Source organism: Mytilus galloprovincialis, chromosome 12 (assembly GCF_965363235.1).
Source record: "Mytilus galloprovincialis chromosome 12, xbMytGall1.hap1.1, whole genome shotgun sequence".
Classification (NCBI taxonomy): domain Eukaryota; kingdom Metazoa; phylum Mollusca; class Bivalvia; order Mytilida; family Mytilidae; genus Mytilus; species Mytilus galloprovincialis.
The window spans coordinates 21,592,349-21,598,354 of record NC_134849.1 but is presented as its reverse complement, the minus strand read 5'-3'; positions in this window follow the sequence as shown (position 1 = coordinate 21,598,354).

Below are 6,006 nucleotides of genomic sequence, written 5' to 3'. Positions count from 1 at the left end.
TAATTTCTTATGTAAGAGCTCCCAAAACTATAAATTATAAAGTTTATTTACTGTATGTGTATTTTTTATTTTTTTTTTAAATTTTTGTTTGTTTTGATATATTTTAGTTTTTAAGGTTGTATAAATTAATTCATAGCAACTTCTTTATAATCCATATGATGGAAAAAATTATTTTAACAATGATCTTTTGCTAGAAAAGCGTTCTTTTTGGTTAAATTGTAATAACATTATTTATTGAAAATAATATTGTTTGCATTTGAAATTAGAATTACATTCTTTTCATTTTTTTGAAAACATGTTGTGTCTTAGATTAAGTATGTTTGCTCCTGTTTCAAATAACAAACCTTTTAAAAAAAATATTATAATTTGATAGAATATAAATAACGTAAATAATAAAATAGAAAAAAGGAAGGGTCCTTGTCCATGATTTTGAGATATTAGCCATAAAAAATTATCTCCAGATTTTGTATACAATTAACATTGGCAACTTTTTCTTTCAAAATTTATGGAAGTTTTTGTAAGATTTACAAAAATGACTTTTTAAACTATATGTTATAAAATTATGAAAAAGAAAAATAGTGGTAATGGGCCGAAATTTTCTTTGGTACTACACAGATATAATTAGACATTTCTGAATATATATCTGGCAAAAATTAAAAAACAAGAGTGGCCAACATCCTTATGTAAAGTAATAACAATTGAAAAATCATTCCATTTCTATATTGATTCCTGAAATTGTGTTGATAACTGACATTATTTAAAAAAAAATCCTTTTTCTTGTTAGGGACAACTGACATTATTTTAAAAAAAATCCTTTTTCTTGTTAGGGACAAGACATAAGTAGACTTACTTTTGAGGACATTTCAAGTTCTTTCACAGGAATGCAATTTTCAAATTTTTCTTTGACTTTGTGTTAATTTTATGCTTTTAACTTTTGTAAAGCATATATTGTTTTATTTGAATTAGTTTAACTATCATATTTATTCAATTAAATTGAGTTTATTATAAAAAAAATGATTTCAAACATTGTATATAAGTTTTGCATTGCATGCAATTCCCATACACCTTTGATTTGAAAGGTAAGGCCATGTGAACTTAAAAATCTGTGTATTTGTTATTCATTGAAAAACTAATAACTCATTTATTTCACATTTTTACACAAAGGAATAAGACATGATTTTGATGCTATAATGTCTACAAAACATGATGGTATTTTAACCATGCTTTTATATATGATTTTTATGGGTGAGCAGTGTCAGATAGCATCCCATGTTGCTAAAAGGCCCTCGAGAGACCAGACAGGTTGATTGAATTTTTTAAGGTTGTGTTTTTTTCACCAAATAATGAAGTATAGTAACTATACTCTGGGCTTTCATCAATCTTCAGACTCTCAGATTCACCATACCTCATTTTAATTGTCAACTCTCTATAATAAAATTTCTCAAAGTTAAAACTGCTCCACGAGACTCATATCTTAATTTAAAAGCTGCAAAGGTATTGCTGGCCCGAAATCCCTAATTCCACTTTATCTGATAGCCCTAAGGAGAAAATTGAGCCAGTCTAGAATTTTAAGCATAGAATCAAAGTAATTTATATAATTAACTTAGTACCTATTGAATTTATCAATTTTTACCTTTTTTGTTGTTGAAAAAAGTACATAGAAAATAATGGCAACATGACCTGCAAGTAAAATAAACCCTCATCTGAATAAATAAATTGTCATCTGCGGCTTACTAAGAGACTGAAAGTATTGGAAGTGTAATGGCTTCAATAACTGATGGTTTGCTATTTAATTCATTTTAAGTTATTTTCCTTTTTCACCATGGTGCTAATGCTTGGAATAATTTTTACTTCCAAGGGTTGAGAATAGCACAAATTTCTAACCTCTTCTATATATTTTGGGTCCTGGGTGTGCACATTTTTTTCTTTAAAAAAATAGTTGGCTAGTCTTTGCTTCTGGTTTTTTGCTTTCCTTTTCATAATATTGTCTTAGAACATAAACCTCACATGTATTATCAGTGTCAAACAGTTATGTTTTCAATCTTGTAAATCTGTTGCTCTGACTGGATTTCTATATTCCATTGAAAATCTGAAGATTTGAAGTGTTAAAGATATTTGTTTATAAGTTGGCCATAGTTTGGAGAGTATTAAATTCCAATATTATTTTTCCAAGTTCCAAGCAAGTTTATTCCATTGTTATGTTGTACTTAATTCGTAGTTACTTTCTTATTATTATCACCAATGGTTACTCTTATTTGGTGCTGTACTATCTTATGTTTTTTTAAGAAAGAATTTTTGTCTAGAACATTACCTGTACAGTGATGACATAATTGTACTTCAAAGATAAACAACTTCATTTGTTTCCAGGTAAGCATTTATTGCTTTTATATCAAGTCATTGGTTATAAAATCTATAAAAGTAGTGTACAACAGAAAGTTACCCCATTGTCAGCAGTTTTATAATTGTTTAATATACAAATTAATAAATTGTACTAAAAATGTAAATGTTTTGGAAAAGTTCAGCAAGGGTGATCAATTTGTGATGCATTTTAAACATGTTATTTATTTTGGTTTATTTGAAGTGAATGGTGCTAATAATTAAATAATGGCTTACAAGTTATGTACAGATCATCATACATGTATGTAAATACAAGAATTGTAAATATTTACTATTTATTCCAAAGAGGATTGTTCCTGTATGAGAAACAATATGGATTATCAACCTGCAATAAAGGGAGATAACTTTAATTTGCTATGACAGGGAGATAACCTACTGTTTATCATTGTACATTGTGATGAAATTTTGTGTTTTGTGATAAAATATTCTGTTGTTGTTACTGATTAAATGTGGGCTTGGACTTCTTTTTATTTTGCCAAATATTGATTGTGAAATAGATTCCAAACCAAAGTATAAAAAAGAAGATGTGGTATGATTGCCAATGAGACAACTATCCACAAAAGACCAAAATGACACAGACATTAACAACTATAGGTCACCATACAGCCTTCAAAAATGAGCAAAGCCCATACCGCATAGTCAGCTATAAAAGGCCCTGATAAGACAATGTAAAACAAAGTAGTTTAGCTGCTTGAAAAGATGTTGGATAATTTTCAAAAATACAGTAAAAAGTAAAATAACAAAAATACTGAACTCCAAAGAAAATTCAAATGGCAAAATCCAAAGCTGAAATACATCAAATGAATGGAAAACAACAGTCATGTTCCTGACTGTGTACAGGCATTTACTTATGTAGAAAATGGTGGATTAAACCTGGTATTATAGCTAGCTGAACCTCTCACATGTATGAAAGTCACATGGAGAACCACCAAAGACTTCTAGAGGTCAACGTTTAGTCTACAACATTTAATTTAACAGACACAAATTTCTAGAAGAAAATATTAACAACGGTGATATCATCAGTGAAATCATTGAAGGCATCTGCCAAAAAAAATATAAGATTGGTTTTTGTTGTCATGAATCTTTATAGCCAATGAAAAGATGTTAAAACATGGGTACATTAACAGGTGTAATAATGTAGTGCCAGTCAACTCTCTTAGATAAATACCATTTTACAAATAAAAATACCAAACTTGCTTATTATATGAGCACAATAGAATATCAAATAAACAAGTAAGAAGACACCAAAAATGCAGTCAAAATCATTAGTCTATGAGGGACGGGTAGACAAGTTGTTGAAGAAGACATTTAAATGTTTTGCAAAAAAATAAAGATTTATAAAAATGAACACTGTACAAACCAATGAAAATACTTATGTTCTCATTACTTCACTCAGTAGGTACATGTATAAAAAATTCAAATCATTGTCGGACAGAAACTGAATGCCCAGCATGTCTATGATACAGAAGACGAGTAATATGCAACAAAATTTTCCGAGAGATTGTGTACCAAAAATGCAATGCAGTATACCACCTACTACATTATAATATGAGTTATGGTAGAAAAGGAGACCAACCATATTCCTTGTTGAAAGGACAAAGAAAAAAAATCAAACCATGGATTTTGTCTCGCCTGTGACAAGGTAGCAGTATGCAAGACAGGTATTACTATCCGTCAGCAGTGGCATAAACAATTTGTATAAAGCTTTATATTTTAGAGGGTTGAAAACTGGATGCTTCCTATTTTGAACGCAGATATCTTAATTTTTCTTATGTTATAAAGTTTTTGTCAATCATATGTCCTTGTCCTTGACCTTATTTTCATGGTTTAGTGACCGCATGGATTTTTTTTTATTTCCTGTCATGTGAATTGCTCTCTTATTATGATCAGTATTAGGACAACTATATTTGGAATATTGGTTTGTTGCAAGGTCTACATGTCAGTTGAACAGGGTTTACCTGACCTTGACCTCATTTCATGGATCAGTGATCTAGGTTAAAGTAACATGATAAGGTCCAATTCTCAAATACGATAAGCAGTAGGTCAGCTATATTTGGTGTATAGATTGTCCAAGAATTTTTTTTCCCCTCTATACCTTTTAAATATAACATTATATTAAGGTATATAGGAAAAAGAATTTCTGAGACAAGTGCCTATGATGGATTGATTATAATAGGTACATGTCAAAAAGTCAGTCTGGCAGATTTCATCTAAGCTTGGCCTCATTTTCATGGATTATTCATTGGTCAATGTTAAGTTTTTGTGCTGTGGTTTTTTTTTCAAGTACATGTACTATAAATAGGTCAACTATGTGTATGAAATGATTGTAATGTCTGACATTTTCTTCAGTTTTATGGTTGAATGTTAAGATTTTGTGTTTTGGTCTATTTTTGAAATATAGATGGCAAAATGTTAGCTTTATTTGGTGTATGGACTAATTGTAATGTGGACATGTCAGACTGACAGGTATAATCTGACCTTGACCTCATTTTCATGGTTCATTGGTGGACAATATGAAGTTTTTGTATTCTGTATAAAAAAGAAGATTTGTATGATTGCCAATGAGACAACTGTCCACAAGAGACCAAAATGACACAGACATTAACAACTATAGGTCACCGTACAGCCTTCAACAATGAGCAAAGCCCATACTGCATAGTCAGCTATAAAAGGACCCCATAAGACAATGTAAAACAATTCAAACGAGAAAACTAACAGCCTTATTTATATAAAAAAATGAATGAAAAACAAATATGTAACACAAACGACAACCACTGAATTACAGGCTCCTGACTTGGGACAGGCACATACATAAATAATGTGGCGGGGTTAAACATGTTAGAGGGATCCCAACCCTCCCCCTTACCTGGGACAGTGGTAAAACAGTACAACATAAGAATGGACTATAAAAATCAGTTGAAAAGGGCTTAACTCATCAGATGGACAAAAATACAAGTGGACGTGGCCGGGTACTTATATTTACTGGTCTATTTTTCAATTAGCATACACAATAGGTTTACAATATTTGGTGTATAATAAATTGATATGTTTATATGTCTGCTGGACACAATAGACCACTTTCGAGTTCATCTGTCACCGGAAAAAACTCGTCAATTATACGCGCCCTTGTGACGTCATTTACCAGATAGAGGGGCTCGCTTGTTTAATCCCTGCACTATAAACGTTCATCAAGCGTCTAAGTGATCGTCATTGTGCAGGATAAACTAGAAATAAAGTTTGTTGAGTAGGTACTTAATCACAATTCCCTAATGACAGCAGTGCAGATTGTCAATTATGAGAATTCATAAATGCATCAAACTCGAAAGTTGTCTATTCATTTGACCTGGACCTCATCATCATCAAATTTTTTAAAACTCATTTAACAGGAAGGAAAAAGAAATATACATATACACTGTTCACTGTTAATTACGTATCATTTAAAAAATAACAAGATTTTTATAAGCAGGACAGTTTTATCTAAATAATTTAAATTCTTTAAAGAATTGTTGCACTGTTTCTTTGTTGTAAGGTCTAACTGCTACACAAGTTGATATATTTTCTGGTTGTTCAATCCAAACTTTATGGTCTATATTGTTTTCTGTTAGGACA